The sequence below is a fragment of the Carex rostrata genome, chromosome 7 (genome assembly GCF_964058835.1).
Source record: "Carex rostrata chromosome 7, lpCarRost1.2, whole genome shotgun sequence".
Taxonomy (NCBI): Eukaryota; Viridiplantae; Streptophyta; class Magnoliopsida; order Poales; family Cyperaceae; genus Carex; species Carex rostrata.
This window is the reverse complement of record NC_135924.1, coordinates 4,876,764-4,884,998: the sequence shown is the minus strand read 5'-3', so window position 1 is coordinate 4,884,998 and position 8,235 is coordinate 4,876,764.

Genomic DNA, 8,235 nt, shown 5'->3' with positions numbered 1-8,235 from the left:
AATGTCACCAAGTAACCACCAATGGTTGTGCTCTGTTTTGCATGTGGAACCCTCAAGAGGTTTCTTTGGGAGTCAAAAATGTAAGGTGGAGTATTCTAGTAAGCTAGGCTGTTAGATTGTTATTTTTGTTGTTTGCAATTATTATTTTTCTTTTACAAAAGTTGAGTTCTCAATCTTTATTTTTAAGATAAAGATTCATAAGTAGTTATTTGAAATAACTTTTTAAGATAAAACAAGTGATAAATTTCTTCATATTTTTTAAATATTAATAATGAATTGTTTATTCAAATTTCGACCCAAAAATCAATTATCTTTTGTTTGTAATTATTTTTCAAATGTTTTGAATTTGTGGATGTATTATGTGCTACCTGTAGAGCTGGCAAAAAAGCTTGTAGCTCATGATTCAATTGAGTTTGATTCGAAAAAAAAATCGCAATTAACTCGTTTGATTAAAGTACGTTCTAAAATGAATCAAACTAGCTCGGTTTGAAATTAGTTCAAACTCGAATTGGTTCGGTTCAAAATTGGTCTGGCTTAGTCTGAAACTTCCAATTCTTTCGATTCTCCTCCGATTTGCCTCACTTCGAACTATTAACGAGCAAAATCAAACTAGTTCGAATAGCACCGAATTGAACTCAAACTCTTCTTTTCGAGACCCTGCTTCAATTTCGAACCATCTCGGTTCGAAATTGATTCGAACTGAATTAAGCTCGATTTGGTTCGATTCGGTTGTAGCCCTAGCTGCCTAATAGGCTACTAATAATGTGAATAACTCTGTGCCTTTCATTTTTGCTTGATCCGTTCAAATATGAATAGTCAAGGTAATTGTGGGAAGACTATTGACTCCGTAAAATAAGAAAAGAAAAAAAAAAACAAAATATGAATAGTCAAGGTAATTGTGGGAAGACTATTGACTCCGTAAAATAAGAAAAGAAAAAAAAAAAAGCAATTTTGATAATAAAACAGAGGTTCCAAAAGTCGCTTGGATGTCAATTGTTTGCCAAGAGAAGTTTGCGGCCTAAACCAATACAAATCATGACAGCCCATCTTTTATGGAATCCTGAAGTTGGTGAGTTCGAGAAAGCCAAGTTAACAAAAATGTAAACACTAATAAGGAGAACACCCCCCCCCCCCTGAACCCGTATCCTCTCAGGTATTGCACAATTATTGCAGAGGATCACTTACTTTACGGTTTGAGATTAAATCTCAACCGGCTTGCGATTCGGGTCACTGTAGGGGGCCCCATTTTTGGGCTTTGAGATTCGTGCCAAGTTAAAAAGTACGGTTCAGATCTAGTAATTGTAAAAGATTCCCTTATCAGGTATTGGAGAGGATGTGAATTCCCCCCCCCCCCCCCCCCCCCCTTTTGGACTGATAATTGACTTATGAAAATATTGAAAAATATTGGATTCTAATAAGGAGAGATTCAATTACATTCTTTTTTTGGTAACACCGGATTACACTCTATATTTTAAAGTTCAAACAGTCGATTCAAACCGTTCAACATGATGGATATGTTAAAATGTGCTTGCATATCAAATTTTATATTTTTTTTAAATTTTTTACTATTTATTAAGATGGGTACAAAAATTCAATGGTCTGAATATAACGATTTTGTTAAATACTTAATAAATAGTAAAAAAATTCCAAAAAAAATGTAAAATTTGATCTGCAGGGACATTTTAACATATCCATTATGTTGAACGGTTTGGATCGACTATTTGAACTTTAAAAACTTTAAAAATCGAGAGTGTAATTCGGTGTCACCAAAAAAAAATGTAATTGAATCCCTCCTCTATTTATTAAAGAGATATTCACTTACACCATTTTAGTATAATATATCTTGAAACTATATCAATACTACAAATCTAATTTTAATCAACAGTCATATTTCATTGCAAGATAAAATAACTTTTTGACAAATTGAGTTGAAGCGCTTCTCCATTTACTGGAGATTTTTAATGTGATAAAATTGCAAACCCAGAGAAATCTCTCACGTAATTTCTTAGTAACTACACTTCAAAAAAGACTAAAGTGTAAATAAAATTCCAAATACAATTTGTTTGTTTGTATGTTCTCTTTCCATTTTATATATTTTTTAAAATAATTTCAATGCTTTCATGGCATGAAAATATATTGATTTCAAATCATTATCTCACGGTGGTAAATGTAAATGTGAACTGCTAGATTTTGTATTAACCAATATACCAAATATTTCTGATGCACTGTAACATTTTATCTCTAAATAACTTCAAAAGTTTTTGATGTAATAAATGTGTTCATTTTTTTTTATTTAAGTCAAAAGTGAAATTGTAAATGTAAATGTAAATGTAAACAACAAATTTCTCTCAAAAAAATTAAACATCATATAATATAATTAAAACACTTTACTCCAATAAATATAACTGATACGGTTAAACAACAAAATCTGAATCTAATAGCTCTTAAACAATAGGATTTAAAACCAAATAAATAGACAATTTGTTCTGAATCCCCCTCATTGCTCACTTGATCATGCTCTTGCTATTTCTTCTCCTTGGCCAGATGTCGCAAGCACTGAAATGGGTCAAATAAGCAAACTTTGTTATAACGAACTTGATAAAAAAATATTCAGATAATTTTTAAAAGGAAAATAAGTTGCAAGGGTAATCCTCAATTGTTGTTTACTTATGTAAAATTGACATCAATTTAAACTTAATTTAACATCTCATTAAACACTAAGGGCATGTTCGGACAGCACATTGCGTGCAGTTTTATTATTATTTTTTTTTTTTTGAGAGAGAAAACGGGGATCTAGTCCCTATTTACAGCTAGGGGTGTTCAAACGATTAGTTCGGCTTAAATATAATTAAAATAATTAAATTAAACTTTTTTACAGTTTTTAATTTAAAATCGAACCGAACAAACCAAAGTAAATTTTGGTTTGTTCAGTTCAAACCGAAGTAAAGCTATTGGTACTAATATTAACGAAAAGAATATGTTGTCATACACAACAATTGAAGTTCGGTTTGGTTCAGTCCGGCCCAGTTTAATTTAATGAAATCATTATAACACCAATAAAATTAGAGTCCGACCAATATAAACCGATCAGTTCGGTTTAGTTGGTTTTGAGAATTCTAAACCGAACAAATCCATTTAAACCAAAATTATTCAATATTTCAACCGATCTGGTTCATTTAAACTGAAAAGCCAAGCCATTTAAACCAAAATATTCTAATTCGGTTAAAAACCAAACAAACTGAACCGTTTGAAGACCACTATTGACAATACATTGTGCAGTTAAACGGGAATTTTTACAATTGCAACTATACTGAAACATCAAGATTATGTAATATAGCAATTCAATTTTGGACAATTCTTGTCTTAGGCGAACAATTCTATAGTTAGCTGAGTTTGATTATCTTCCCAAATTACTCTTCAATTTACTTCTTTCGTTTCTCAAATTACTACTCAATTAAGCTTTACTTGCAATTGCAAATGCAAGAGATGCGGATTGCTTCGTGCAAAAACATGTGGCAAAAAAAAAAAAAAAAAGAATTTCTTCATATTTAAATATTAAGAATGAATTATTTATCAAATTTCGAACCAAAATTATTTTGAAATGTTTTGAATTTGTGGATGTAGTATGTGCCGCCTAATAGGCTACTAATTAATAATGTGAATAACTTTGTGCCTTTCATTTTTGCTTGATCCGTTCAAATATGAATAGTCAAAGTAATTTTGGGAAGACTATTGACTCCGTAAAATAAGAAAGAAAGAAAGAAAAAAAAAAACAATTTATATAATAAAACAGAGGTTCCAAAAGTCGCTTGGATGTCAATAAAAATCATTACAGCCCATTTTTCATGCAACCTGGACTTGATGAACTTAATTTTGTTTAAATAATTTATGAACGTTTTCCACACTTTAAATATATATTTATCTATTTAATGCACATCTGTCTATTGTTCTTAAGTTCACCAAGTTTCTTGGTGAACTCAAATCTAGACCCCATCAAATCGGCTTTAAATGACGAATTTGAACTGTTAAAATCCGCCTACCTTACAAGTGATGCGTCTACATTAAAAATTTTAAACATTCAAATTAATTTAGTATAAAGTCAAGCGGTCAAAAAATGTTCAAAAAATGGATGCATTAAAATTAATTTATTAACCTTCTAATTTTGACCGATTGACTTTATACTAAATTAATTCGAATATTTAAAAATTTCACTTTAAACGCATCACTCGTAAGGTGGGCAGGTTTCAATAGTTCGGATTCATCATTTGAAGCCGAATTGACGGGTTTCTAGACTTGAGTTCACCAAAGGACTTGGTGAACTTAAGAACACCCTAGTTCTACTCTATACATGTATATAGAGTACGGCTAGGTCATAATGTTATAATTTCAGTCTAAATTATAACGAGTTAATTTTTGCGATTTCAAAATCTGAATAGTCGATTTGAACCGCTCAACATGATCTCCATATTAAAAATGGACTTGGAGATCAAATTTTATATTTTTTTTCAAAAAAAAAAATAGATGGGTATAAAATCACTGTTTAATGCACATCTTCATGTATTGTTCTCTGATGACCCACCTTTTTTTTTTGTGAGAAGGTATCGGGTAAGATTGTTATGAGCAGTGCTATTGTTGTTTGTATAGTTCACATTAATAGCATGAACTAACCTCTAGAACATGATTTCTTAATTATATAACATTGTGTTGAGCTCTACAGTGTGCATCTAAATCAATTCAACAAATATTGTGTTTGTAGAAAAAATTATATTTGTTTAAACAATTATTTTTTCAAAAGCCATGTTCAATTCTATATCTAAAAGGTTTTAAAAAAATCTCAAAAATTATGAATTAGTTAGCTATTTTTTAAGATATTTGAGAAAATCAACATTGTGATGTGATCAGAAACAAAATAAGTAAAAATTAATTTAAGGGATCTTATAATTATTCTCAGGTTTTTTCAATTTACAAATAATACCATCAAAACTTAATTTCCAATGTTTGAGTTTATAAGAGAAAGAAAATAAGAAAATGATTTTCGACAGTATTTAAGAAGAAGAACAGAGAATAAAAAATAGAAACTCAATTTTTTAGAGCAAACGAGAAAGAGACTCGGTCAGATCATTGATAAGAGTAAATAGGAAAAAGAAAAAGTATTTGTTTCTTTTCACGTGGTTCTGCACAATTCTCGCCAAATTTCTTTCTTTTGGCGTTAATTTTCCAATAGGATTTCGAAGGAGAAAAGTAATGCAATTTTTTTTTCATTTCTTTTGGCGTTAACTTTTGCTTCTTATCAGATACATGATACTAATTATGATTTTATTTCTTGTTTTACGTGAAGTCAACACTTTCCGACCAGAGTGCAAATAAATATGGCATATAATATTTCTTAAATTGTTGATAATTCGAAATTAACTTTCTCATGTAGTAAGTAATTGTTCCAAAAAAATTGCAAATAAGTTAAAAAAGAGAAAGGCTCGACCTTCACTTACATTTTTTTTTTTCTAATTCAATACAATATATATCTCCGAAGCATCTGACCTACTAATTGCACCTTTTTGGATTAGACCTTTCAATTATTTATTCTCTTTTTCCTATGTGTATATATTAATGTTATTTGCAAATGCAAAATGCAAAAAATGCGGGTTGTTTCGTGCAAAAACATGTGACAAATAAATGTGGCAACAAGATTGGTCTGGCTCGGTTGGAAATTGTTGTGGCTTTTTTCTTAAATCTCCAACTCTTCAGATTCTCCTCAATTCGAACTACTAACGAATCAAATCAATTGCATCGAATCGAACTCGAATTCTTCTTTTCAGTTTGAAATCCTGTTTCAATTTCGAATTATGTCGGTTCAAAATTAGTTCGAACCGCTCGAACTGGATTGAGTTTGATTCTTTTGCAGCCATAGCTGCCTAATAGGCTACTAATAATGTGAATAACTCTGTGCCTTTCATTTTTGCTTGATGCGTTCAAATATGAATAGTCAATGTAATTGTGGGAAGACTATTGACTCGGTAAAAAAAAAAGAAAGGAAAAGCAATTTTGATAATAAAACAGAGGTTCCAGAAGTCGCTTGGATGTCAATAGTTTGCCAAGAGAAGTTTGCGGCCTAAGCCAATAGAAATCATGACAACCCATCTTTTATGGAGTCCTGAACTTGGCGAGTTAGAAGAAAGCTAAGTAATTAACAAAAATGTAAACACTAATAAGGAGAACCCCCGTTTTTTTGGACTGATAATTGACTTATGAACTTATTCTTAAAAATAAAAATTATGAACGTTTTACCCACTTTAAATATTTATTTATTTGACAAAAATCAGTATGTAGCACAATCGCTAACAGTTCATTCGTTATTGGCTTGGACCAAATTAAACGAGTTTGATATGGGCTTAACTCGCTTACGAGCTGACCTATTTGTATGAATTTGTGTGAATTTTATATTGTCCAACTCTGTCCAACTCGATCCGAAAAATTTGTAAATATTTTTTTTCTTTAAAACAAGGTCTAGTCAATAGAGACTCGGTCCGATTATAGGCTAAGGTTTGAGTTCGCCCTCCTAATCTCAGCTCGATCCAGCTTGCTTGGTTATTAAGCAAGATGATTACGAGCCAGACCTAGCTCGACCCGAAACAGCTCGTTGCCACATATAATGCACATCTATCTGTTGTGTTAATATATACATGTTATTTATCAATGCAGTCAACGCTATTCAATTAATATATACTCTTTTTTTATTAAATTGTTGATATTTTTGGTATCACAACAGCAAATGTTTTGTGTTATGTATCGCTTGGTGTTAGTTACAAAATGTATCAAAACCTTTGTAATTATTTATGAAGTACGAAACTTTTGTGCATATCATGTCTGTATATTAAATTTCTTAATGCATCGTAACAATTAAATTGTTTCGTTTGAAGAAGCAGATTAAATTGTTTGAAGAATCACCTTTTTTTTTTTTCTTTTTCTTTTTTTAAGAGAAGGCATCGGGTAAGATTGTTATGATCATTGATCAGTGCATGAACTAACCTCTACAACATGATTTCTTAATTATATAACATTGTGTTGAGCTCTACTGTGTGCATCTATATATTAACTCAACAAATATTGTGTATGTTGAAAAAAATATACCTTTTTGTACAATTATTTTTCAAAAGCCATGTTCAATTCTAAAAGGTTTTAAAAAAAAATCTCAAAAACTATGCATTAGTTAGTTATTTCTTAAAAATATTTGAGAAAACCAAATAAATATGGTATACCATATTTATTAAAGAGAGATCCACTTAGACCATTTTAATATGATACATGTTAACACTATATCAATATCACAATCTAATTTTAATCAACCATCATATTTCATTGCAAGATAAAATAACTTTTCAATAAATTGAGTTGAAATGCTTCTATATTTATTGGAGGTATCTAGTGTAATAAAATCCACAATCTATTGATAAATCTATCACGTAATTTTTTAGTTATATATATGCTGAACTTTTGTATTTTACGAGTTCAAAAAAGAATAGTGTTAATAAAATTTCACATACAATTTGTTTGTATATATGTTTTCTTTTCATTTTATGTATCTTCTATCATCATTTCAGTCCATGGCATGGAAATAGATTGATTTCAAATCGTTATATCAAAGTGGCAAATGTGAGCTGCTAGATTCTGTATATAACTAATAAATCAAATGTTTGTGATGCAATGTAACATGTTTGATCCAAATAACTTCAAAAGTTTTTGATGTAATAAATGTGCTCATATATTTATCTTAATCTCTAAACATAAAAAAAAAAAAAAAAAAAGTGATCTCTTAAACAAGATTTAGAGCTGACCTCTTCCCAAGATTAAAACATAACATCAATTTTTCAACAATCAAATTAACAACAATATACCAGCCAGACATATTAGTTCGACAAAATCCATGAGACAAACTAAAACTAAATAAATACAAGTCCTAAATTAAAGTCAAAAGTGAAATTGTAAACTAAACTTAAACAACAAATTTCTCTCAAAAAAATTAAACAACATATAATATAGTTAAAACACTTTACTCCAATAAAATATAACTGATACGATTAAACAACAAAATCTGAATCTAATAGCCCTTAAACAATAAGATTTAAAACCAAATAAATAGACAATTTGTTCTGAATCCCCCTCATTGCTCACTTGATCATCCTCTTGCTATTTCTTCTCCTTGGCCAGATCTCGCAAGCACTAAAATGGGTCAAATAA